Raw genomic sequence first — 26,106 nt, forward strand, 5'->3', positions numbered from 1 at the left:
CCAATGATCATCGGTACGCGTAGACGTACAACTCGGCGAAAACCTCTACGAACCCTGAAGACCAGAGACTCTCCGCCTCGGCTTTCCCGGAAGCCTCACCCGTCCTGAGTCCCGTGGAATCCAAAAGGCTGTTCCAGCTTTGCTGTCGCGTTCCTCCCCTCCCGGCTCCTCCGTGAGCAGAAAGTTGAGGCACAGCGAGATCCTTCCCAACCTCGGCTATCCGTGAGGCTCCTCCTGAGACCGCGCTCCCCGGCTCCCGGCTCCCCCGAGAGTCGTGAGTAGTAGCGCCTTGTGTCTACACCAGCCCACGGATTACCGGGCTACGCCTAGTGGGGTTACGCTCCTCTCCTCCGGGCTCCACCGGGAAGCATGGAGTGGTAGCGTTCCCGCTCTGCCCAAGGATTTCCGGGCCGCCGCGATTTCGGGGTATCGCGCTCCTCGGCTCACAAGACTTAAAGGAGCCTTGCAGTAGCAGCGCCACCAAAGATACCCTTACCGGACCGCCTCGTACGAGTGGTGCAACCACACTGTTGGGGGTCATACCAACTAAGTGGTGCATTCCGCCCTGCCTTGTCCCCACCTCTTTTCCTTTGCCTCAGAGAAGGAGTTGCTTCCCTTCGCACTTCCCAACAACAAGGCGGGAGGAGACGTCAGGTAAGCGAGCCACCCACATAAGGGAACCAGGGGAGACGAATAGAGTAGACTATCTCTTATAGTGTGTTTTGTCTCATTTCAGATCTCCCTCCCAGCCGTCCCTATCCTCCCTTCCCTCGCTCACCTGCCTCCTCCGTCCGAGTGTGTTATACATTCTCCGGACTAGGGGCAGATGGGAGGTGGACCCCTATAAGCATCAGCGTCATCCTGAGGAGAAGAAACCAGCGGGTACACGACACCTAGCATGGCATTGTCAGAAAATTAGAGAGTACTGGGAACAAGTTGTGAAAACACTGCGGAATATTTTGAAATGTGATCTAGTATGCTCAGTTAAATCTTGTGTGTTAGGCTTATTAGACCAAGTACCACCAGCAAAGCGGAAGCTGGCGGCAATAGCCTTACTGCTGGCTAAACGTAGAATGTCAATAAACTGGGACAGCAAACTAAAACCTACATGCCAGAAATGGATAAAAGACATGGGGTATTGTAAAGACACTGAAGGTATACAAAGTAGAACTGCCTACAATGTCACGGCCAAAAGACTCCTTGGAGCCACTAACTGCATTTCTGCTTGAAAACCCGAAAATTACGAACCCAAATAAAGTGATCTCCATTACCAATCTCGAGAGAGAAGATGTGACAGATATGTTAGAAGGGACTTAATTAAAGAAAATGTAAACATGTGATGTACACCAGGGTGAAAAGATGTGATGTGACTCAGTAATGGTATTGTTTGTAATACTGAAAAAAGCATTAAAAAAAAAAAATACTTTATGTGGATTTAACCAGAAAAACGAGGGAAATTACAAAGAGAACTCAGCAGCGGGTCTAGATCTGACCTCAACGTTTCTTATTGTGCAAAAAACAATATCCACTTTACTTTTTGTGTGAGACTGAGTATTTCTATCAACCTAAATTTAAGGAGAAAATTATCCTTTATTTCTGGTGTAAGTAGATGACTTGTCTTTATGTATGTATGTCAGTTACAGTATGTATGGCTAAAACATGTAGTCATGAGAAGAATGTCTGTGGGGTGACTGACATTTTGTTGTTGTTCTTTAGTTAAGCTTTACAGCCATGTGAGGGAGATCCTTTGCCATATATATCACACACAGATGGTCGTTCAATACACCTACAAGAGTGTACGGCATGGTGATAGGTATTGATCATATTCACTCCAAATATCACATTGCGAAAGATTTAGTATTTCTGTGTTTATAATTATTTTTATTTTCTTGCAGATCTCTCTCCTTACTGTTCCTTTGCCAATATCCTTTCCCTTGCTTGATCACCCTAAAACTCCATACTTTTATGGTGGGCGGAATTGGGGATGTCTAGAAGGGGACCATATTTTGCTTCGCACTGATCCTTAGGAGCGTTCTTGCAGGAGCGAGGACTGATACAAAGGGTGAGCCCAGGTTATCTTTTAGTATGTCCTCAACTTACCCTGGCTGGAGTGGTGGTTCCTGCCTGGCCTGAGTGCATACCTCTAACCAGGAATCCCATTTCTAACAAGATTGCAGCTAATTGATTCTGTAACACTCGTACAGTATAAGTACTAGTTCATCTAGTATACCTTCTAGTAGTGACACTGAAGGTAATCCTAATCCAGGGAAAGGCACCTCTGATTGTACAATAAATACAAATAATTTTTGGAGGAGTTACGCACAATCCGGAATCTAAATACAAATACCAGGTCTTCAAATCCTGAAAGACAAGAAGAGGAAAAAGAAATAAAAGATCAGTCAAGGGAAAGGGTTGGGATGTAAACATGATCATGGACATGCAGAAAATTATTGAGACAACCCCATTGTCGCATATATCTGATATAAAATGTGTCGTTAACGTTCTGCAGAAAGGTATGAGCTTTTGTCCAGTTCCTAATACGGACCAAGATAAAACTGATATTTTTAACTTTGTATACAGAGTTAAATTGAAAAAATACTTTTCAGGACATCCATCACATGATGTACAAATAACAGATTGTTTTAATTTGAGTAATCTGACAATTCAAGATGTGGTAGACACATCCACGCTTCTTTCTCTAACGGAATGTGAGGGTGACCCAGTGAATGTTATAACTATCATAGGCTTTAGGGATTGACACAACATCAAGTGTTGATAGTGATTTACACCCAAAATCCAAATGGTCCCCAACGATGTCTCCTGGTAATAACTGTGATTTATTTTTTAAGAATGTTTGCATGGCTATTGATCAATTGATAAGATCTAACAGCAGTGTGCATTACAGATCATGCAGAAACAATTTGACATATTGGGAATAACTAGCTTTAAAATCACTTCAGAATGACAAAGACATAATTATCTGAGAAGCTGATAAGGGAGGATGTGTAGTTATGAAAAAGAAGGATTATGATATGGAAGTATTAATCAATTGAGTAATGTGTCTTGTTATGCCTCCCTAGACTCTAACCCTATTCCTGATAATGCTACTCAACTGAGCAAGGAACTTAAGATCTGGTATGATAGTGAACTTTTGACATACGAAGAATATTGACAAGCTGAGATACCCATGTTTGTATACTCTTCCAAAGATACATAAAGGGAGTCAGTTCCCCCCGGTAGACCCATTGTTTTGGGTTTAGGGGGACCAACTGGAAGGATTTCACAGTTTGTTGATTTTTTTTATGACAGTTTGTCTTTAATTTACCATCTTTTATCAGAGACACAAAACATTTACTCAATCTTCTGTCTGATATTTCTTCTGAAGATAACATGTTACTAGTTACTTAAGATGTGGTGTCCCTGTATACTAATTTTCAACATGAATTTGATGTACTTGCAGTAGAACACTTTTTGAACAAGAGACCAATAGAATTGTTGTCACACACACATATGACCCTGAAGATGATTTGTTTGATTTTCTACAATAATGTGTATATATTTGATGGAAAGTGGTGCCATTGGTAGTGTGGGACGGTGATGGGCTCCAGTTTGCCCCTTCCTACGCCAGCTTTTCTATGGGCTGGTTTGAGGAGAGGCAAGTCTGGGTTCCCAGGAGGTGCACAATAGGTAGAACATATCTACTATTGGGGTATATTCATAGATGACATTTTGATTATCTGGACAGGATCGTCTGAAGAATTACCTGATTTTGTTGTCTATTTGAATTCTAATTCTTAGAATATGTCCTTCACTTTGAACTACAGTAAAGAAATAATTAATTCCTTGGACGTTTAATTATATGTGACAAACATGATACTACATATTTGAATGTACAGAAAAGAGGGGGGCGTGGCTTGAACAGCAAACATGGCGGACGCTATTTGGCTTGAACAGCCAACATGGCGGATGCTCTTTAACGGAGCTCCGCATGGATCCCCTCTAATGTGGCACTTATCTGCAACACTGCCTGCCGTCTGTACCTCTCCAACAGTCCCTGTGACCTAAAGTGTGGGACAAAGCTGCGTAGGTGTCCTTGGACAATGAAACACCCTGCGGTACCTTCCTGCTGACTGCAACGCTACTGGGCTGTGAGGGCTGAAGAACAGGAGCCGCTCGGAGTGTGGGGCCTTCAGAGTAGAGGACACTGATAATACCAGGGAAGCTATGCTATGAGGCACGACTGGAATCCTTTATGGGGGCCCCTCTGACCACCTCATACTGGGATGACGGTGTTGAGGCAACTGAACTACCCCTGCTGACGCTTAAGGTGTTGCGGTGCATCGTGGCGGCCGCAGAAGAACACTGCCAAGAGCAATTGGCCTTGCTTCTGAAGAGGGGATAAGGAAAAAACTATGTTTCCGTACAGGTGGCGCCTATCAAGTTCTGTGGGTTAATAATGGCGTTCTTTGGACCTTCCTCGGGACATACAGGAGTAGAATGGCGGGTTAAAGCATCTGCCTTCTTGTTCTCACTTCCGGGTCGATAAGTTACCAGAAAGTTGAACTCAGCGAAGAACAGCATCCATTGCAATTGACGAGGTGTTAGATGTCTCGCTGCTGTCATAAATTGAAGGTTGCGATGATCTGTAAACACTGTTACAACATGCTTGGCCCCCATCAGAAAGTGTCTCCTATCCAGAAAAGCCTCTTTTATGGCTAGCAGCTCTTTCTCCTCTATCGTGTAATTCCGTTCTGCAGGATTGAGCTTTCTCGACATGTATGCCACCGGATGTAACTGGTCAGTTGTTATATGACGTTGAGAGAGAACTGCTCCCACCGCGGAGTCAGAAGCGTCTGCGTCAACGATGTACGGCCGTTCGGGATCGGCATGTACTAACACGAGTGCTGATACAAAAGCGTGTTTCAAAGCTTCAAACCCCTTTTGAGCCTCTTCCGTCCACTGGAAGACAGCCTTCGTTTTCAGCAAACGCATAAGGGGAGCCACCAGGTCTGAGAAATGGTCACTAAATCGTGGCAGAAATTGGCAAAACCAATAAAACACTGGATGTCACAGGCATTCACTGGTGTAGGCCAATCCTTCACGGTGATGATTTTGCGTTCGGACATTTCTTGTCCCCATGGGGTTAGTATCACCCCTAGGAATTCGACAGAGGTGACGCTGAACTCACATTTGCTGATCTTGCAGTAAAGATGGTGTTCTCGCAGGGTTTGTAGGATGGTACATACGTGCTGAGTGTGCATCTCCACGCTAGACAAATAGATCTGAATGTCATCGATTTATACCACTACAAACTGGTCCAAATACTCACGCAGGACATCATTAAGAAAAAATTGGAATGCCGCAGGGGCATTACACAAACCGAACGGCATTACAAAGTATTCATATAATCCAAAATGGGTTTTGAACACCGTCTTACATTTGTCCCCACTGCGCATATGGACCAAGCGATATGCCCCTTTTAAATCCAACAGAGTGTAGATCACAGATTTTTTGACCTGCTACAGCAGGACGCTGATCAAAGGTAGCGGATACCTGTTTTTAATAGTGATGGCATTCAATGCTCTGAAGTCCACACATGCACGTAACTCCCCGTTAGCCTTGGGAATAAAAAACAACGGAGAGGCTGCAGGGGACTTGGAGTCACCTATAAACCCCAATGCCAAATGCTTATCCAGGTAGGCAAGGAGATGTGCATTTTCAGGTTCAGTGAGAGCATATACTCTCCCTGCCTGTATGATTGCCTCTGGTACTAAGTCGATCTGGCAGTCGTAGGGTCGGTGTGGTGGTAACACTTCTGCTTTTGTTTAGTTGAATACCTCCGCGTATTCCTGGTATTCTTCTGGTAAGGTCACATCATGTTCTGCCGCTGTAGCAACGTGATGAATAAACGCCAAGGCGGAAGCTGGATTGTTACGGGGTGGAATACAATGTTTCCGACAGTAGTCTGATGTAAACAGAGGGGTCTGTTCTTCCCAATCCACATGGGGATTGTGAGTTCTCAGCCAAGGAAGCCCTAGTACAGTGATCCTCAAAGCACGGCCCGGGGGCCGCATGCGGCCCTCCTGACCTTTCCATGTGGCCCCCTGGGCAGCAGCAGCACTGGGCTGCTGTTTACTCGACTCAGCACTAACATGAAAAAACTGTTAAATACACAGCAAACACTTACTTAAAGGATATTCACAGTTAGAGAAAGGAAGTTACTTGGCCCTTAACTTTAGGAACACCTTCATTTTTAAAGACAGCCACTAGATATACATAATTTGCGGCCCTCGGTCAAACCATAGACCAAACTTTGTGGCCCCCGGGAAAATGTTTGTGAGTACCCATGCCCTAGTATCACACCATACTGGGGAGCTTGGATGATATTAAAGGTCAAGCTTTCCCTGTGGTTGCTTCCTTGTAACATTTCTAGGGCTCCAGTTTGAAGACGGATGGGTCCTGAATCCAACCATCTTCCGTCTACCGCAAATACGGCCTCTGGTGTTTCTTTCTCTTGCAGCGTTATTCCCAGGGTTACCGCCTGCTCCTGGTCCATGAAGCAACCGTGGCTCCTGAATCCAACATGGCCCGGACCAGGTGCCATTCGTCCTGAATTAGCAGATGTATTTCCACATAAAAATGGTGTCTTTCCTTCATGGCTTTACCTTCCAGTGAAGGGATGTATACTTGGCTCCTCCAACTTCAAGCTCAATCGTTTCCCGTCTAGGGTTCAGACGCAGCGGTAGACACCTTTCTGAAGTCCGCCCTTGGATACTTTGATTTCAGAGTGCATTCCTTTATAAACCGTTTCCAAGGCGCCGATCGGGTGCCGTTGATTCTTGGATTGGAGTCGAGAACCTGAGACGCGAGGAGGACTGGTAGGGGTGCTCTTGGCACCACAAACTCCTGGTTTCTTTGTGTCCTATGGAAGCGGAATTCGCAGCCCTTGTGTGTTGTGGGATCCTTCCCTGTCACTGTGTAGCCCCGTTGGACGAGCCTTGTTTCCGGCTCTTGCGGGGCTATTCGAGTGACCATTTCCAGGCTGCTCTACTAAAAGCGCTCTTACGACTGTGTGGTAATTGAGGATAAATTGCTGCTGCCGCTTGTGCTTTTGGAAACTGGTTGCACGCGTAGTACACGGCTGCCGGATCATATCACGACCATTGCATTACTTCTAAGCATTCTCCCTGAGGTGTAGTAACCCCGCGGATGCCGTAACGGTCATCGGCACTTCAGCGGGGTTTATAACTCTGTTTCGTTTACACAAAACTGGACGTACAATTCATAACGTTCTCAAGGGTATTGGGGATTCAGTTTATATGAAACCAAGACTGTGTGATAAGTGGAGGTAATTGAGTACAATTGGGTCCAAGACAGATTGGAACCTCAGCATACTTATCTCTATACTTTTGGAATACAATCTTTGGAGAAGGTGCTCCCTTCATGTTATAACTGTGCCATTGCTTTGGCTTGTTTCTTTGTCTTTCTACAGCAGGGGATTGTTGAGCATTTCCAGGTGTCAGCTCCTTACCCCCCTGTTAAAAGCCACTACTAAGTTTTATTGGTATGTTGTGTGTAATTCTTGAATCTCCATTCTGAAGGAAAGCTACTTATAGTATCCGCTGACTTACCTTTTTCCACCCCTAGGTTGCTAGTGGCTGCACATCATTTGACCTCCTGATCACGGATATCAGAATCGTTATTTTTCTTTACAGATATTGGAGCAATTACGTGACCTTGTATAGAAATATCGATGTGTACCTTGGTGTATGTATTTGTGTTCTCCTAGTGCCTTACTCTCGTTCCAGTTCTCCCTCCCTGCTGTTCCCATCCTTTCCTTCCCTCACCTGATCTCCCCATCGAGTCTGTTTGTTTCACTCAGACTTTGGGGATATCGGGAGGTGGAACCCATTTGAGCATCGTACGACTCTGAGGATTCAAGGCCTTGACATAAGGTCTGAGCCCAGTGGTGCAGGCCCAGCAGTCTGCATTGGTGCAGTGTGACCCTCCTCCACTCTGCCCGCCCTTTCATGATGCTCGGATGTTTGCTGCCTGGCCCTGAAGGTGAGGAGAGTCCCCTGGGCCCTGAGATAGACTGTGGTGCCAGCCTGGGGAGTCCCGATAGCAGAGGCTTTGGGGGAATTGGTGCCATTTTGCCCCCCCTGGGTGTCGGAGCTTGGCAGGAGGAGTGACCCGGCCTGGGTGAACTTCGGGCTCTGCGTTATGTCCCCACTTCTGACACGGGCTCTCACGGGGAAGGGAATCCCTGGTGCTTCGGATAGGAGGGACTGGCTGCCTGGACTGCCTTGGGCCCTAGAGTTGTGGGTGGAGGAACTTTTTTCCCCTCAACCATATTTGGGCTCCTCTGGTCATGCTGATCTGCACTATGCTCTGTGGGGGCCTGGGTCTGGACAGTGATGGGGGCAGTGGTGCAAAGGTGCCCTCAAGGCCATTTCATCTGACCTTTGAGTGGCTGGGGTGTGTGATGTGTGGCGTGCAGCCTAGGCTGCTTGTTGGGACTGAGCAGCTGCTCCCCCCAGTGTTTGAACTTGCTGCACTCACTGCCCGCAAACTGCAGACCCCAGTAGGACATGCTGGCCCCCGGCCATACTCAGGGATCCTTGCCTTTTATGCTTGGCTAATGGGTCCCGCACCCTTCCTGGCACTCATTGGTGGGCGATGGTGGAGCTTGATGGCCTATTTTTACTAACTTACATTAAGGGGCCCACTTCTTGGCCTAGTCCTCCTGCAGTACCTGTTTAGGGCAATAGTTGCTGACCTTGGCCTGTCTCCTTTAGAGCCTGCCACCACATGCTAAACCATCACGCAGTGCTGCCCCTTCCTCTATGTTGCGACCAGGCTGAGGGGCCATGCCCCGTTTTCCCTCGCGACCTCACCTCTACCCTGCTCAGGGGGAGATCCTGATAATAGCGATCCACGCAGCCCTTGGCGATACTCAACAAACACCTGGCTCGCCGCCTCTGGCCCTCTTCGCTGGTCGTGACAGACTCTCTCAATCATCAAGAGTTCGGGTGCATGTGCTATAGTGAAACTGTGACAAGCGGGCCATATCTCGATGGCAAGCAGTGTTCTATAGAATTTCCACACCGCCGATATGGCTAAAGACAAGCCTGCCCGCCGAGCAACCTCACAGAGTCGAATAGAGCAATTCACCCACGAACCTATGAATGGTCCTCATTGGGGGCGCCGGAGGAGGGAAAGGTGGCTCCTCACTGGCCGAAGACCACGCCACGATCCTTCAAGTCATTCAAACCTCGCAAGCGCCTGTAGAAACCAAAATTGGAGAAGTGTGCATGGATGTGGCTCTGCTCCGCCAGGACCTCAGAAATGCCACGGCCCGGATCACTGAGGCCGGGTCTCGAATCTCCACCGTAGAGGATACAGTCACGTCCCTTAGGGCCCGGGTCACTGGCTTCCTCATGCTCACATCAGAGTTGCACCGCCACACCAACGACGCGGAGAACCGTTCAAGGCACAATAATGTGCAGGTGATTGGCATCCCTGAAGGAACTGAGCCTCTGCAAGTAGCAGACTTTCTGGAGATGTGGATTAAGTCCTGGATGCCAACAGACCAACTGTCCTGGTTCGCAATCTACAGGGCTCACCGGGCTCTGACCCCTAAACCTCCTCCGGGTGCCTCTTCTAGATCAATTATCACATTAATCTTATTCTTCAGGGACGCGATCCTGAGGGAGGTCCGTTCCCGGCCAGAACTTTGCTGTGGAGGTGCCAGAGTTCTCCTCTTCCCTAATTTCACCCGTGAGGTGACCCAACAGCGCTGTCCGTACAGCGAGGTCAAGCAGAAGATCAGAGCCATGGGCCTCCAGTACTGTCTCCTGTTTCCTGCCAGGCTCTGCGTGATCTGCACCAACCAGTCCACTTCTTTGAAACTCCGGAGTTGGCCTGGCCGTGGCTCACAGAGGAATGACCCCTGTGAGCCTGCATGAAGGTCTCGCCTCGGGGATCAGGGACTACCGTACCTGCTGGGAATTCATCAGCACCCAAACTGCGTAGATACCGCACCCACTCCAAGAAGAGATGCCACGCCAACTGCTCCGCTCCGCATCACCTTCCAGATCCCCCTCCAATCCAGGAAAACTCTTCTTTTCTTTCGCATCACCCTGAGCCTCCGGTGAGGGGGAGCAGGAATCGGACAGAGAAACTCTTCTTGACGTAGCATCCCTCTTACCCACTGAGAACTGGGCGGACACGGATGTTTTTCAGAGTCCCGGATTGTGATGCCTGTGCTACTTAAAGTCCACAGGACGTGGTCACATTCTTAACTGCACTTTGTTCCACTTATTCCGATGGCAGACAACTATCCGCTATCTGTGAAGGGGTCCAGCATTCATGATTCCCCTCTATAAATGTTAATTTCGTTTCTAGTTTTCTTTTTCAGGGCAATAGATGCTTTTGGGATGGAGGTATGGGTTGGGGAAGAAGTTGGGGGCAGGGGGTGGGGATTCAGTACAATGTTACTGTTGTTTCAGTTGTTAGTTTTCACTTGTTCTTTCGCTTGTCTTGGTTTCAGATAGACATCAACACACACCCACATCATCTTCAATGCGACAGCCCGCCTTCGACTCATTCACTGAGAACTCGCGGTCCTTCCCACATATCAGATGGGATCCCTCATCTCCTCACTGCTACACAATCCACTTTTGCCCCTGTGATGGCGTCCTTTGGCACTCTGTATATACATACAGGCACTCTGTCCTGGAATGTTAATGGCCTCTTGGAATGGGTGAAACGCAATGCAGTCCTAACCTTTGTCCACTGCCACCTCCCCGAGGATCTCTTGCTCCAGGAGACTCAACTCATGGGTAATCGCTGTCCCTTCCTGGCGCGTAAGGGATACAGCAGGATCTTTCACACAGGTTACACTTCTGGGTAGCTATCCTGTTGCCAGGTTCATTCCCCCTCTCGGTGTCCCGTGAAGTTGGTGATCCTCGCGCCGCTACCTCACGCTCACTGGGATGCTTGAGGGCCAGAGCATCAATCTGGTGAGTGTCTAAGCCCTGCCCGTGGCCCAGGGCACCTTTCATTGCGATCTGTCTAAGATCCTGCTAGATCGTCCGCAGGGATTGACTGTGATAGGTGGGGACTTCAACGTGGTCCTCATTCCGAAGGCTCATGCCACCGGACCTTCCTCAGTATCCAGGTGCTCTGGAGCTCGTCGCCTTTATGACTGGGCTACTGCCTTAGGTCTCTGTGACACTTGGAGGGTATGGCACCCAAGAAGCAGTCAATATACAAAAACATCAGCTGCACATCACTCCCCTCCACATATAGACCTTGTCTTCATGCCTGCCCTCATGTACCGTGCAATTTGAAACGTCCAGATTCTTGCTTGCGGCAAATCTGACCAACCTCTTGTCCTTCTCCACCTCTGTTCCCGCAGGGTGGTTCCACGACCCATGTGGCATCTTAATGCATGGTATCTCCAAGACAAAACCTACGTCCAGACCCTAAGTGTAGAACTGCAAGCATCCTTCCATAATAACGAGTGCTAGGTGACAGCCGTTGGTACTCTCTGGGCCACCAGTAAGGCCACTATACGGGGTTTGCCAGGGTGTGAATCCGCACACAGGAGCACGCCCGCTCCCTTTACATCACTCAGTTGGATGTGCGCACCCTCCGCTTAGAGAGAATTCTCAAGACGACCCATGTGGCATCTTAATGCATGGTATCTCCAAGACAAAACCTACGCCCAGACCCTAAGTGTAGAACTGCAAGCATCCTTCCATAATAACGAGTGCTAGGTGACAGCCGTTGGTACTCTCTGGGCCACCAGTAAGACCACTATACGGGGTTTGCCAGGGTGTGAATCCGCACACAGGAGCACGCCCGCTCCCTTTACATCACTCAGTTGGATGTGCGCACCCTCCGCTTAGAGAGAATTCTCAAGACGGATCTGGGGGGAGATACCCCTCGACAGCTGGCTGTTCTACATGAAGAAATCAGCCTCAATCTCTAGAAGCTGCCAAACATCTTTGGTGCACCACAACGGCCAGGGTCTACGGGTAGAGGTAACAAGAATGGAATGCTGTTGTATTGGCTGGTCGCCCACCACCACGTGAACAGGATTGTGCCGGAGATCACAGATGAACACAGTAATTCCTCCCAATACCTCCCTTTGATTACACAGGCGTTTGCCCATTACTATCATCATTGATACACTGCCCCATCTGGAAGAGACAACCTTTTCAGCTCAGTTCCTCACCGACTTTCCCTTTCCTCACCTCTTTTGGACCGAGGCTCGAGTTCTAGATGAACCTTTTTCAGCCAAGGAAGTGGGGGCTGCCTTGTCGGTGGTGGCTGCTGGGAAGACTCCCGGCCCTGATGGATTTCCAGTGGAATACTATACCGCATTTCACAATATGCTGACCCCACAACTCCTAGACCTCTAGAAGGAGGTAGGTGAGTTAGGTGCCTTTCCCAAAACACGACCTCCATGTACATCATGCACCGATTATCATCCAATATCCCTCATAAATGGAGAAGTTAAGATTTTTGCAACTCTACTGGCTACCTGACTCAAACAGCTACTGCGCACATTGGTACATCCTGACCAATGTGGCTTCATGCCGGCCAGTAGTACAAGACATTGCCTTTGACTGCTTCACATGGCCCTGGCCCACCGTCATCTCTTACCTCCTGACTTAGCCTTGCTGTTTATTGATTTTGAAAAGGCGTATGAGACGGTGGACTGGAGATATCTCCAGCTGGTTCTGGCATGGGCTGGGATTCAACCTTGCTTCAGTGAAATGATTCAAGCCCTTTGCTTCAATCCTACGGCAACAATTCAGATTAATGAAGTCCTTTTCCACGATTTCCCCATCGGCCGAGGGACCAGGCAGGGTTGCCCTTTATCTCCCCTCCTCTTCATGCTCTCGGTTGAACCACTGGCACAACTCCTCCGAGTTGATGAACAGATGTGCAGGTGGAAATGGAGACGGCCATGAAGACCACATAGCGTTGCATGCAGACGACGGCCTGCTTCATTTGGCAAACCCTGCAGTGAGTGGCCCCCACTGTCTCCACCGCCTGCATTGCTTCGGGACAGCATTGGGCATTAGGGTAAACCCAATCCAAGTCACTATTGGTGTCCTGGGTCCCATCCCGGGATTGCTTTGAGTGGCAAGACAACATACCCATCCATCGACTTAGCTTCAAATACCTGGGCGTCTGGGTTGCACTGCACCCTGAACTTTTCTGGTCCCTTAACATAGAGCTCCTGATGCGAAAGCTAAAGCGGACATTGCTAAATGGCAATCCCTCCCGATGAACGTAATGGGTCATATAACCCTAAATAAAATGATGATTGTGCCTCAATATTTCTACGTTTTTCTAAACCTGTATCTCCTCATACCTCGGACATGGTTTCAGGCTCTAGATAGACTAGCGGTCTCCTTTCTGTGGCATGGTTCCAGGTCCCGTCTGGCATTTGCACATTGCCAACGTGGCCCCTATGATGGTGGACTGGAGATGGCCAAACTCTACCTTTATCACCTAGCTTCACATCTCCTAGTCATCCATGACTAGTTTAATGGGGAATGGTGAGACACTACCTATTGACTGGAACTATTCCTTATGGGTGCCCTCAAATATTATTCATGCTTTATGGTTCCCCCATCCCTAATTCTATGCCCTCAGTGACCAAATTGGCTCTTCATGCTTGGAGGGCAGCATTATGGCATACTCACTGGGACACCAAACTCATGTAGCAAACACCTCTCTGGCATGGTGCCTGGTTGAAGGAGGTGGCGTCCCTACAGGGATTTGGACACTGGGACTTTATTGGGATCTCACAACTCAGGTACATTTGGTCAGGGGCACACAGGCGTTCATTTCAGGGACTGGAAAACCACATCTGCACTGACCCATACACAGTTTTAAAAGTCCCTTCAACTGAGACACACTCTTCAGTCACATATCTCACAGATTGCCTCACTCCCCACGTTCAGTCTATTAGAGGCTAAGCTTTTGATGGGCGATCCGAGCAAAGATGGAATCTCCAAAATGTATCGTACCTTGTTTGTTAATACTCCAGGCACCCTGGACCATCTCAAGGCCCAATGGGAGAACTGGCTGTGACCCTTCGAAGACGACAATTGGCACAATGTGCCAATGGCACCAAGGGTGATCACAATTTCTTTCAGGCTACGGCTAATCCAAATGTATTACTTTTATAGTGCCTATCTCTCCCAGCTAGACTACACCAAGAGGGACTCCTTCCTAAACCTACATGCCCTTCATGCAGCGACTGTCCTGACGATTTTTATCAAGTGGTTCGTCGGTGCCCCATAATTCAAACATTCTGGACTTCTGCGGTGGGAGAGCTGACTGAAGTGCTTGGATGGGGGTTCCCCTCTCTCCTTTAGTGCTTCTGCTGGGTGTCCTTGAGGGCTCTGGGGGCAAAGGTGCTGACCAGTCATTCTTGGGGACAGCCCTTATGGTTGCCAAACGTGACATCGCTACCCGCTTGAGGTCCCTCTCTCTTCCCACTCTTTCACACTGGTGCGCACAACAGGAAAAGCCATTCTACGGGGCCAGGGTTTGCCCCGTTAAGCATGGCAGAGTATGGGGGGAGTGGTTGGGCTAATAAACCTATGGTGTCGACTGGGGGCAGGAGTGCTGGTGTTATTGTTGTTTTGTAACAATGTACTGTATCAAGTGCTGGTTCCTTAAGCACGCACTGGGTCCCTTTCCCTGACAAACTAAATGTGTGTCGTAATGTTCTTATTTCATCTGCACAAAATTCAATAAAATCTGTTGATGAAAAGAAAAGAGACCTCTTGCAATGCAGTAGTACATGCATCTAGTGCACACCCAAGGAATCAATTAACTGCAATCCCAATTGGAGAAATGGTACGGGCAAGAAGAAATTGTAGTTGAGATCTGGAATTCCATCAGAATATTTATGATATTATACAGAGGTTTTTGATAAGGGGCTATTGGAAACAAACAGTGATGTCTACAAATACTTGAGCCATGGAACTGACTAGGAAAGTACCTAAGAAGAGAAACTCGAGGTCTCAAGATATGATTAGACCTTTTACATCCTATGGTAGAGAAGCTGGCAAACTTAACAGTATACTTAACAGGCTCTGGTATCTCTTGAAGGACGATGATTTGTCCAGCTCTTCTATTACAGGCTGTCCAAGTATTGCTATTTGCAAAGGTCATGCACTAAGAAGTATTATTAGTCCTAGTTGTCCTAGCTTATCAAAAGCAACACCTTGTTGGTCCTCGCTGACGAGTGGTTTGTAGGTCAAGCCTAGTGACAGTGCGCATGTGCTGTTCTACGAGGCATGCTGTATGTAACCCCTCTGTGGGCATTAAACATGGCCACCACTTTTTGATTGGTTGCTTGGTGTGCTTTTACAAATTCCATTGCTTTAGTTGGTGAATAGTGTACATTTGTCCAGTGGCGGCCGGCTGGGACTCGGTGTGGTGGGTTGGGGGGAGCGGGAGGAGGAAGGGGAATGAAGGAAAAAACTCTTACCTTATCACCGTGTTGCGCGTCTCTGCTCTGTCTCTCTTCCGTCGGACTCAGGCCAAACAGCAACGAGGAAGAACACCCAGGCTCCCCTGACCAATCACAACACTGCAATGCAGCGTTGCGATTGGTATGAGTGACGTGGTTCGGCGCTCAGCCAGGGAATGGGGGCCTGGGCATGTTCTCCACACAGGCAGCCTGCGTGGAGAACACGCAAAGTGCACATAAATGTCTCAGGCCGGCTATGCATTCATGCGCATTTGGGGTGGGCAAACCACTTCTCCCCTGCCATGCTCTGGAAGCAGAGCAGCCTAGCCTGCCCACCCGCAAAGCAGCTGGAAACGATAAAATGATAATAACCATGTTATTATCATTTTATTTTTGATTTCTTCACACTGCTTGAAAGCAGTGGTACAACGCTTCTCCGCATTAGCGGAGGAGCCGCCACTTTATTTGTCCCGCCTTGTTTCTGTTTTGTTCCCCACCGGCGACTGCCCATGCTACATGGATCCTTTCAGTTTGAGTCATATGTTTGGTTTCACTGCACTACTTTTTCTTTATTTTTGGCGTTTCGTATGGGCCGAGATAGCCTGACACACCGCTTAGCACGCTTGCATTTTCGATACTAATAACATGTGCAAACAAACTTTCTTTTGTTGCACGACGCCCACTTCACAGACGGGTACAGCACTTCATGTTTAATTTTTTGTTATGTTTTACCATCGCACAGCAGCTGTGCTGTATCAGCTTCCCTTGAGCTCTGGTTTCTCTACTTTATGTTCATGGCAGGCGCCGGGAACCCAGGATGCAGCTTTAGGTTAAGGCCAATGCAGCTACTCCCTCCCCTGGATTTATTTTTTCCCGTCATTGTTGACTTTTAATTGCGGTATTTCAGCAGAGCATAAACAAGCTACCTAGCAGGAAAAATCTAGCGGGAGACACAGTTGGCGGTCGTCTCGCATCTCGGTAATCAGGTGAGTGGTAAGTCTGCCTCAGTGTTTATACATGATTTCCCCTGTACCACAACCACCTCCCACTTCTCTGTTTCAGCTGTCCCACCACTCCCTCCCTTTTGTGTGCATTCATTCTCCCTTTTTGTGTGTTTGTTTGCAGTCCTCTAAGAGGGGACAGGGGAGAGCAAGGAAAGTGCAGCGGTTCCATAGTACAGAAGATTGAACCTGTTTTAAAAATAAAAATAGAGGAAAAAAGACCCGTTATAACGGCTCTATCCTGTCAAGTTTCAACATGACTCGGGAAATGAGCATGAGCAGATAACGTCATGATGACTCATTAGCATCCAGTGATGTCACGTGTTCCAATTCCATCCCAACGCTTTTTTCCTTTTTAGGTCTCGCCTATGCAGCGTACATGCGATGCTCTAGGAGGGCCTTAAGCCATCGGTCAGCTAATTTTCAAGCACACACTCGTGCTTGTGGCGGCATCCACCTTGCGGGAGCGAGCAGCGGCACGCGTGCTAATTGGCCGTTGCTCGCTCCCGCAAGGTGGATGGCACCACAAGCACAAGTGTACTTGAAAACAGCTGCTGTTTGTTTAATCATTAGTCATTCACAGTCATTAAGCATAGCGCATGCCGCGATTTTTTGTCCACGATTTTTTTTTCATTTGAGTTTTAGCATTACTCAGTCACAGTTCTTAAGCACAGCGGGGGCTGTGGTTTTTTTTGCATTGTTTGACTTTTTGACTTTTAGCATTAGTAATTCACAGTTCTTAAGCACAGCGCGGGCCGCGTTTTTATGTTTTTATTTCCCCCCTCACTCACACTCTGTCTCTCGCTTTCTCTATTTCTTGTCGCAGGTCACATAGAGACAAAGTGCTGGGCCTAAAGTGCATTGAAAAACTGAAGCAGTGTCAGTACTTTATCTGGCGCGGGCCGCGCATTTTATTTTTCATTTCCGAGCTTTTTATTTTTAATTCCCCCCCTCACTCACTCTCTCTTTCGCTCACACTCTGTCTCTCGCGCTCTCTCTTTTTTGTCGCAGGTCATACAGACAGCAATTCGGCATACAATTTTTTTGATAACGACATTTAACAATAGCCTCAATATAAGGCAGACACTACTGAGCCATAAAATATCACATTATACGTTTTCCCTGGTGCACGGCTCTCTCTCCAAAGTGTTCCATCACATTTATTCCATTATGTTTGCATGTCACTTTCCTACTACCAGCTAGCGCGGGCCGCGTTTTTTTTTATTCCCCCCCTCACTCACTCTCTTTCGCTCGCACTCTGTCTCTCGCTTTCTCTCTTTCAAAGCTACATTTGCATCTGCTACCGCTGATAACGATCTTTACAAGGTGTAAAAACTTCTCTTTATTGTGCCAGGGAGGAGTCCCATTCAAACACATTCAGTAACTGTTGGAACCTTTGACACCACTTGATTTTGCGCAAATACGCTATTATTACTGTGCTTATTGTAAAGGATAAAAATTAACATTGACAATAACGTTTATGTCCCTAATAACAAATGGCACAATGCTACAGTCAGCCCTGCTTTATTATAAACCTGTCGCTGCTGCGTGCGCACACAATTCAGGGCACATTTGTTTATAATTACTGTACCCACGCGCGCTTAATTTTATCTCGGTATTCTTTGTTCTTTCACTACCTGCCTCGCACTCGATCTCCCTTTTAAACATTTTGGGATAAAACTTGTCACCAATATCTTTGTACAAAGCTTGGCAAATCACTTGAGAAAATTCTTATTTTAGGGCGGCATGTCACATAAAAACAAGGGTTGTTAATAACTGTTCATCCTCAAAGCAAACACTTTTCTCCACCTTCTCTCTGTGCCCTCCACCTCCGCACTGTTTTTCTATGCGTGAATGCTCATGTTTTCTGGTGAGTTTAAAAAATTTGGAAAGTATGTGGCTTAACTGTTTGAGCTGCTAAATTTGGAACTGGCCAACTTGGTTCGAGTTTGTGAGTGAGCGTAATATCCTGTGCTTGTTGGCAAATACATTCCTTAATCGCCCATGCCTACCCAAAAAAAACAAGCATTGGCATAGCCAATAGGTCTCGCCTTTTGGACCTTATAAGTGTTTGGTTATCCAGCACAATATCCTTGGTGCAACATCAAGTGTTGCATGGCTAAACACTTATAAGGTCCCAAAGGTGAGACCTGTTGGCTATGCCAATGCTTTTTGGTATAAGCCACGGTTTCCTTGACTATCTGTGCCTTTTACATAATAGACTTATCTGTCTGATTGCACCTGAACACTGCACTCTGATCTTCTGCCTCTAGAGCAGGTAGCTGTCTTGATCATGATGGCAAAGAAGAAAAGACCTTGGTGGAGTTCCTTTTTCGTGTGAACTTTCTCTTCATTTTGGAAGAGATGAATTCCATTTAGCTCTCTTTATGCCCCTTCGTCACTATACAAAGGGTTGTATGATTGAACCACGACCTCATAAATCACGCATGCCTGAACCACGCATGCGAAACAACGAAGGTACATGAACAACGCAGATATTATCAACGAATGTCTAAACCACGCATTTCAATACCATTACATTAAAAGCGTTTGAACCACGACAATGGCTACTCCGCATACCTTAATGACGAATTTACGCACACAAACACATAATTAAAGGGTCATTAGAATAAAATAAAAAAATACTTTGCAATTTTCAAAAAACTGTAGATATTACTTAAGAAATAAATGTTGTGAATAAAACAAACGTGATGATTCTTATTTTACACAACAAAGATAAACGGCGCAGAAACGAGCAACTGAGGTGAAACCTCGAATATGAAATCCATCATCTATTTTTACACATATCACAAACTAGAATGAGTACTAAAATGGTGGACATTCGAACACTAGCACGGTTGTAAACGCATTTTATGAAGCATTAATGCACTTTCTCACATAACAAACAGTTTGAAATCAAACCGTTTTCAAATCATGTTTTATTTTAAAAAAAAGTTCAACTCTAATAAAACATATAAAAGCTGCTGACCACCATTTTGTAATCAGTTGTACTAGGAATATCGTACTGAGCGCACGCATCAGTCTCAGCTGAACTTCACAACCAACATAATTTAGCCAACATTGCCATCTACCGGCTTCAGCAGGTAAATTTAGAAATAACTATTTTGAGTGCTCTAAAAAGCATCTACAATATTTACAAATACAAATGTATATTTTACATCTAATTTCCAGATTTCGGAAAAGAAAAAACTTTCAGCCTAATCAAACTCTATCTTAGGAATTAATCGATTTCCACAATGTAAGTATTTGAATTTACAAAAATAACAACAAATCTTCACAACAATTTTAAAATAAGTTAAAAAAACATACTGCTTTCGAACTTAGATCAAAGCATATGCTGCTCAGAAACTTGGCGAAATAAATTAAGAAGCCAACTACGTCAAGTAGTTACCACAGGGCAAGTGCTGGTCAGTAACTTCTGATTCAAATTAATATCACAACTCCACCAGGTACTTAACCCCAGGCATGTGCTGGTCAGTAACCTGGGTTAATATACCAACACCACCTGCTACTTACCTCAGATCAAGTGCAGGTCAGTGACTTGTAGATTCAATTTAATATACCAACAGGACAGTGACTCAAGGGTCAAAAAGGATATTCCAAATAGGCCAGGTACTCATCTTAGTGGGTCGGTGACAGCTCCCTGAAAAAAAACCGATTCAACCTGGTAATTATTTCTGAGCAAATAAAATGTAAAACAAAAAATTAAACATTTTGTTTCCTATCACTCAGATATCAAACCAATAGAATATTGTAATTTCCCAGTCTAAGAGCCTGGAGAAGGACTTTGGACAGCTACTACAGTACTGTCACGACGCTAGTAGCAAATGGGATTTTGTAGCCACTAACCTCGGAAGATCGTCAGCAGGAACGATGGTAGGCAGAGAGCTCCTCCTATTCCCTCTGGGCGCAGCCCCACACAGGGTGAAACACACACCACTATGTACAAATGCACCCCGGGGAAAAAAGGGAAAAGGTTAAACAATAAACGCTGCAACCCTCTGGTACTCCTAGTTCTGCGGGTCATTCAGGCTATGCCAGGACAGAGGCAATGGAGTTCAGCAGGGGTAACTACACAGGAAATGAGAGAAAAAGCCAAAGGTCAGCAAGCAACAATACAGACCCCCAAGTGTCCCCACCTCATGCACCACAATGAGTACTCTCACACACTCTACCTCATAATAAACAACAGAAAGAATGCTTCAGGGTGTAGTGGCTCGTGTAAATAGTCAAGGGCGTAAGGTTGTAGTCCGGGCTTCAGTTCAAGGGAATAGAAAGTATATGCCCAACCAGTAACAGTCATGAAACAACCAAAATCAGCAAGGGTTTTCTGGTGTAATAACACGCGTTGCTTTCTTCACATCGAGTACACAGAAACGAAAACAAAATCAGCAATGAGGGACGCGTACTGCTCCCAGGATGACTATCCAATGAAGGCACAATGGTGCGGGTTCCAATGCTTTAAAGAAAAACCTAAATACCTGATAACGGCGTGGACGAAGTGCCACCGCGTTCTGCTTCTGGAATCACAGGTACCCCCCTTCGGTTACGTCACCGATAGGGTGTCTGCTTTCCGCACCGTCGGAAGGTTGAGGACGTAATCCGTTTCGTCCTCCTCGGAGCGTAGGGAGAAGGGAGTGTTCCGAGAATCGGCTCTCCAGCGGGGAACACCTTCCGCCTGCCGAGTCTCGACCACGCGTACAAATGGGGCAGGGAGCGTGAATGCCGGGAATTCAGGGGATAGAGGGCAGCTGGGCCGATGCAGTGCCGTCACGGAACAAGCCGGCAGGAACTCCTCGGGCTGGTCACTTGTCCTAGCAAAAACACGAATTGTCAAGCCCCGAGTCTTGAACGGGGAGGGGCTTTGTAGTTCTTCCTGAGGTCAAAGCGCCGGATCTTGTTTCCGGACTGCCACAGAGTAGGCTCATGGGTATTGTAGTTCCGGTCTCTTTGTTCGCCCCCCTAGTGGCCTCCCCCCGGTAGCGCATACATACTGAGCCATGTTCCTTCTGCGGAATGCTCTAGGGAGTCTGCTCAGTGATCTGTACCCTAATCTATGGCCTGTGATCGCGACAGAACCTCCCCTTAAGGACCGCCGTCTCGGCGGTTGTCCTGGCTTACCGGGATACTTAGCATGGTAACGTTCCAACAAAAGGGGGCAGTGTAGGTTGGTGGAAGGTTCCCAGGTTCTATCTTCCACCACATACCCTTTCCAGTCCACTAGGTACTGCACCCGGCCTCTGTTTAATCGAGAGTCCAGTATTTCCCTGACTTCGAACTCTTTCTGTCCGTCTATGTCTAGGGGAGCTGGTTTGGAGGGCAGCCTCATGTTCACAGGACACGGCTGGAGCAGGGACACATGGAATACCGGATGGATACGCCAAGAAAGGGGTAAAGTTAGCCGCACAGCCACAGGGTTGACGATTTCCTCTATCCCATAGGGCCCGATGTTTTTAGGAGCCAATTTACCCGCCCCTCTTAAGTGTAGGTATTTAGTGGACAGCCACACCTTGTCTCCCACCTGAAATGCTGGTTCCTGAGCCCTTTTTGTATCTGCCACTCTTTTTTGCGTTGCCTGAGAGAGGACTAAATGGTGTTTGGCGTCTATGAGTACTGCTCTCAAGTGAGCGTGATGTTCCTGTATAGAAGGGTGTTTGGACTCTACTGGCCAGTCGAAGGGTAGTATGTTCGGATGAAACCCATGTAAACAAAAGAAAGGTGAGCACCCTAGTGTGGAGTGTTCTGCGTTGTTGTATGCAAATTCAGCCGTCCATATCAGGGAATACCAGTCAGAGGTGTTTTGGAGGGTGAAACACCGTAGGTATTGCTCCAACGTTTGGTTGAGCCGCTCGGTTTTCCCATCAGTTTGGGGGTGGTAGCTTGTAGACAACCGGGCTTCGGTGTTCATGGTAGTGCACAGAGCCCTCCAAAACCGTGAAGTGAACTGCGTGCCTCGGTCGGTGATGAGAATATGCGGGATCCCATGAGCTCGTACTATGTTGTAGGAATACCACTGCTAATTCGGATGAGGTAGGTAGCCTTTTTAGCGGAATGAAATGCCCCATTTTTGTTAGATGGTCGATGACTACTAGAATCGTAGTGTATCCTTCACAGGGGGGCATTTCGACAATAAAATCCATGGATACTGTGTGCCAGGGCACAGGAGGTATCGGTATGGGTCGCAGAAGTCCCACGGGTTTGGAATGGCTGGTTTTTCCCTGAGCACAAACAGCACAGTTTTTGAGATAATCCTTTGTGTCCTTACGCAGCGTAGGCCACCAGAGTGACCTTTCGATGTTAGCAATAGTCTCATATTCCCCTAGATGACCTCCGAGCATGGAGTCATGAGCCCAGGTTAGTACTTGCTGCTGAAGCGCTGCTTGTGGTATGTACATGGCATGTTGGTGGTACAACAAGTCCCCGGTGGAGCTTCTCTGTCCAGGTGACTCTTGTATCCATGCTTGGCTATCTATGTTGGCTAGAGCGACCTTGACGTCCTCGATGAAATCCTGAGAGACAACGAAGGCAAGGGTTTTGTCCTGGAAAGCCGAAGCAGGGAGTATGGCAGGAGGATCTAGGGTTTCGACCAAGGGAGGGGTTGCTGATGGCCCTTGTCGAGACAAGGCATCTGCCTTTCCGTTCTGGGGTCCGGGTCGGTACCTAATCACAAAATCATAATCTGAGAAGAACAAGGACCATCGCAGCTGGCGTGGGGTCAGGGCTCTGGCCGTTTTCAGAAACAAGAGGTTTCGATGATCCGTGTAAATTTTAACGGTATGACGTGCTCCAAGTAGGTAATGCCTCCATTCTTCGCAGGCTCGTTTGATGGCAAGCAGTTCTTTGTCTGAGACTTAATAATTAATTTCACTCGGGGTGAGCTTCTTGTAGTAATATGCAACGGGATGTAGTTGTCCTGTATCCGGGTGCCGTTGGGATAATACTCCCCCGAGTGCGTATTGTGACGCATCAGTTTCCACCACAAATGGTAAGGTAGGGTCAGGATGCTGCAGGATGGGGGACTGTGTGAACCGTCTTTTCAACGCTTCAAAGGCCTGGTTTGCTTCTGCACTCCAAATGAACGGGGTGTTTTTCCTTAGGAGGCCGGAGATGGGGTGTATCACTTTGGAGAAGTCCTTGATGAAGCGTCTATAATAGTTAGCAAATCCCAGAAAGCTCTGAACCACTTTTACATGCTGGGGTGGCTTCCATCCTGTTATGGCCTCTACCTTCCCCATGTCCATCTGGAAGCCTCGTGCATTAATGATGTACCCCAGAAAGGCAACCTCCTCGACATGAAACAGACATTTCTCTAGTTTGGCATATAGTGAATGTGCTCGGAGTCTGTCCAGCACTGCCTTTACGTGGCGTATATGTTCTGGAAGGTTGTCCGAATATACGAGAATGTCGTCGATGTAGACGATACAGCTGGTGTCCAATAGTCCTCGCAATACCTCATCCATGAAATATTGGAAGGCTGCGGGGGCGTTACACAACCCGAAAGGCATCACCTGGTACTCGTAAAGCCCATATTTGGTCCGGAAAGAGGTTTTCCATTCATCGCCTGTCTTGACTCGTACCAGATGATAGGCCCCTCGTAGGTCCAGCTTGGTAAAGATACATGCGCCTCTCAGTTGGTCCAGCAATACTGGGATCAGGGGTAACGGGTATCTGTTTTTTACCGTTACTTTGTTGATTGACCGGTAGTCAATGCACGTCCTGAGCTCATCACAGTCCTTCGAAATAAAATAGAGAGGGGAGGATGCAGGAGACGTGGAATGTCTAATAAAACCAGAAGCAAGGTTTTCTTCCAAGTATGACTTTAGGTACTGCATCTCTGGTTCTGTGAGAGCATACACCCTGCTGCAAGGGATGTCTGCTCCGGGAACAAGTTCTATACGACAGTCGTAGGGTCGATGGGGTGGTAACTGAGTGGCTTTTTGTTTGTCAATATCTCTTTGTAGTCATCGTAGTCCTCGGGTATTAAGGTAGAGCAGCAGTATCCAATGTCGCTACAACCTGTGGCCAATAACTCCGCCTGAGTACTGATGGAGTCTTCCGGGAGGAGGGACTGGTTGGTGCAATGCTCTTTACAAAACGTGGATGTCAAGGAGATGGTACGCTCCGTCCATCTGACAACCGGATCATGTAGCGTTAGCCAGGGCATGCCAAGGATAAGGCGGAAATGGGGAGCGTCAATAAGATCGAACTGTATGGTTTCATAGTGATCCGCACCGATTCGCATGGTGAGCGGAATGGTATGGTTTGTGACGGGTCTAGAAGTCAACGCCTTCCCATCGACTGCTTTCACTATTTCAGGGGCTTTCTTTCGTTCACAAGGAACTCCAATATTCTTTGCGTACTGCTGGTCCATGTAATTTCCTGTGGCTCCGGAATCCAGCAGTGCAGATACACTGAGAGGAGAGGCAGCGGTGATCCATAACACGACACTCACTGACATATGTGCTACTGCAGGTTGGATGGTGTTAGCTAGAAGTGCAGGGACCGTTTTTGTACCTAAACCCAAGGCGGTGATCCCATCCGTTCTTGGGCTTCTTAGTTTTCCGTTTCCTGTTGGGTGGTTGCCTGTGTTCTTGAAGCAACGCCTCTGTCAGGACCCCTTGCCCTGGCTCAGCATTCTCTGATAAAATGCCCGCTTTTCCCACAATACAAGCACAGCTTCTGTTGTCTTCTCTTCTCCCTCTCGTCTGCCGTAAGTGGCCCACGGATTCCCCCGATCTGCATGGGCTCGGGTCTCTCGAACGACTTGGTGGTTTCTTCCTGGGTATGCCGAAGTCTGAGATTGAAAGGGCGTGTTTCTCCTCGGCTTCTATCCCCTTTTCGTTCTTGTACCTGATGGTCCAATTGAACAGTTAGCTCTATTAACTCCTCACAGGAATGGGGCAGTTGCACCACTTGGGAGAGGACGTCCTTTAGTTCACTTCGGAGTCCTTAATAGAACAGTGTTGTCCTTTTTTCCGGCGGCCAGTCGGTTTCCACCAACAGGCGATTGAAAGTCGTAATGTACGTCAGCAGATCCTGTGACCCTTGTCGAAGGGTAAGCAGCTCCCTATCAAGGGTAATCATATGCGTTTTTCTGTCAAAGAGTTTTCTCATTTCAAGACAAAAGTCCTTAAAGTCATGTAGCACTGGATCGTTCCGCTCCATTAATGGGCTCGTCCAGTTGGCCGTGTTTCCCCCCATATAGGACATCATAAACGAAGTCTTTGCCGCGTCGTCCTGAAAGATGGCTGATTTACATACAAAATGTAGGCGGCTTTGGTTGAGGAAGGTCTCGAATTTCTTCGGATCACCATAGAAACGTTCTGGTGGTGCCAAGGGAATACCAGGGTTATGTATAACCTGCACTGTGGGAGTAGTCCCTTGGGATGGAGGACTTGCTGTGTGTGTGGAAAAGAAACCCGTGCTCTGTGAACCCACCCCAGGGGATGCTGTGGGCGGGGGTAGAGTCCAGTCCTTAATGTACGATCCCTTCCCTGAGACGGAGGTCTTGCCACTCCTTGAGATGCCTGCTACCTCCCTGCGTAGGGTCCCCATCTCGGCTCCTAACTCTTG

The 26,106-nt window shown here is 47.5% G+C and overlaps 1 long non-coding RNA gene across 1 annotated transcript in view; it reads right to left on the bottom strand.

Annotated features, from left to right (window-relative positions):
- Nucleotides 1-1,905: 1,905 nt before the first annotated feature.
- Nucleotides 1,906-26,106, bottom strand: part of LOC146831048 (uncharacterized) — a 62,012-nt gene continuing 37,811 nt past the window's right edge. Inside the window, exon 3 of the long non-coding RNA XR_014961225.1 lies at nt 1,906-2,361. This is a non-coding gene — a long non-coding RNA (uncharacterized LOC146831048). The remainder of the gene's footprint in view (nt 2,362-26,106) is intronic.

Source organism: Triturus cristatus, chromosome 5_1 (genome assembly GCF_964204655.1).
Source record: "Triturus cristatus chromosome 5_1, aTriCri1.1, whole genome shotgun sequence".
Taxonomy (NCBI): domain Eukaryota; kingdom Metazoa; phylum Chordata; class Amphibia; order Caudata; family Salamandridae; genus Triturus; species Triturus cristatus.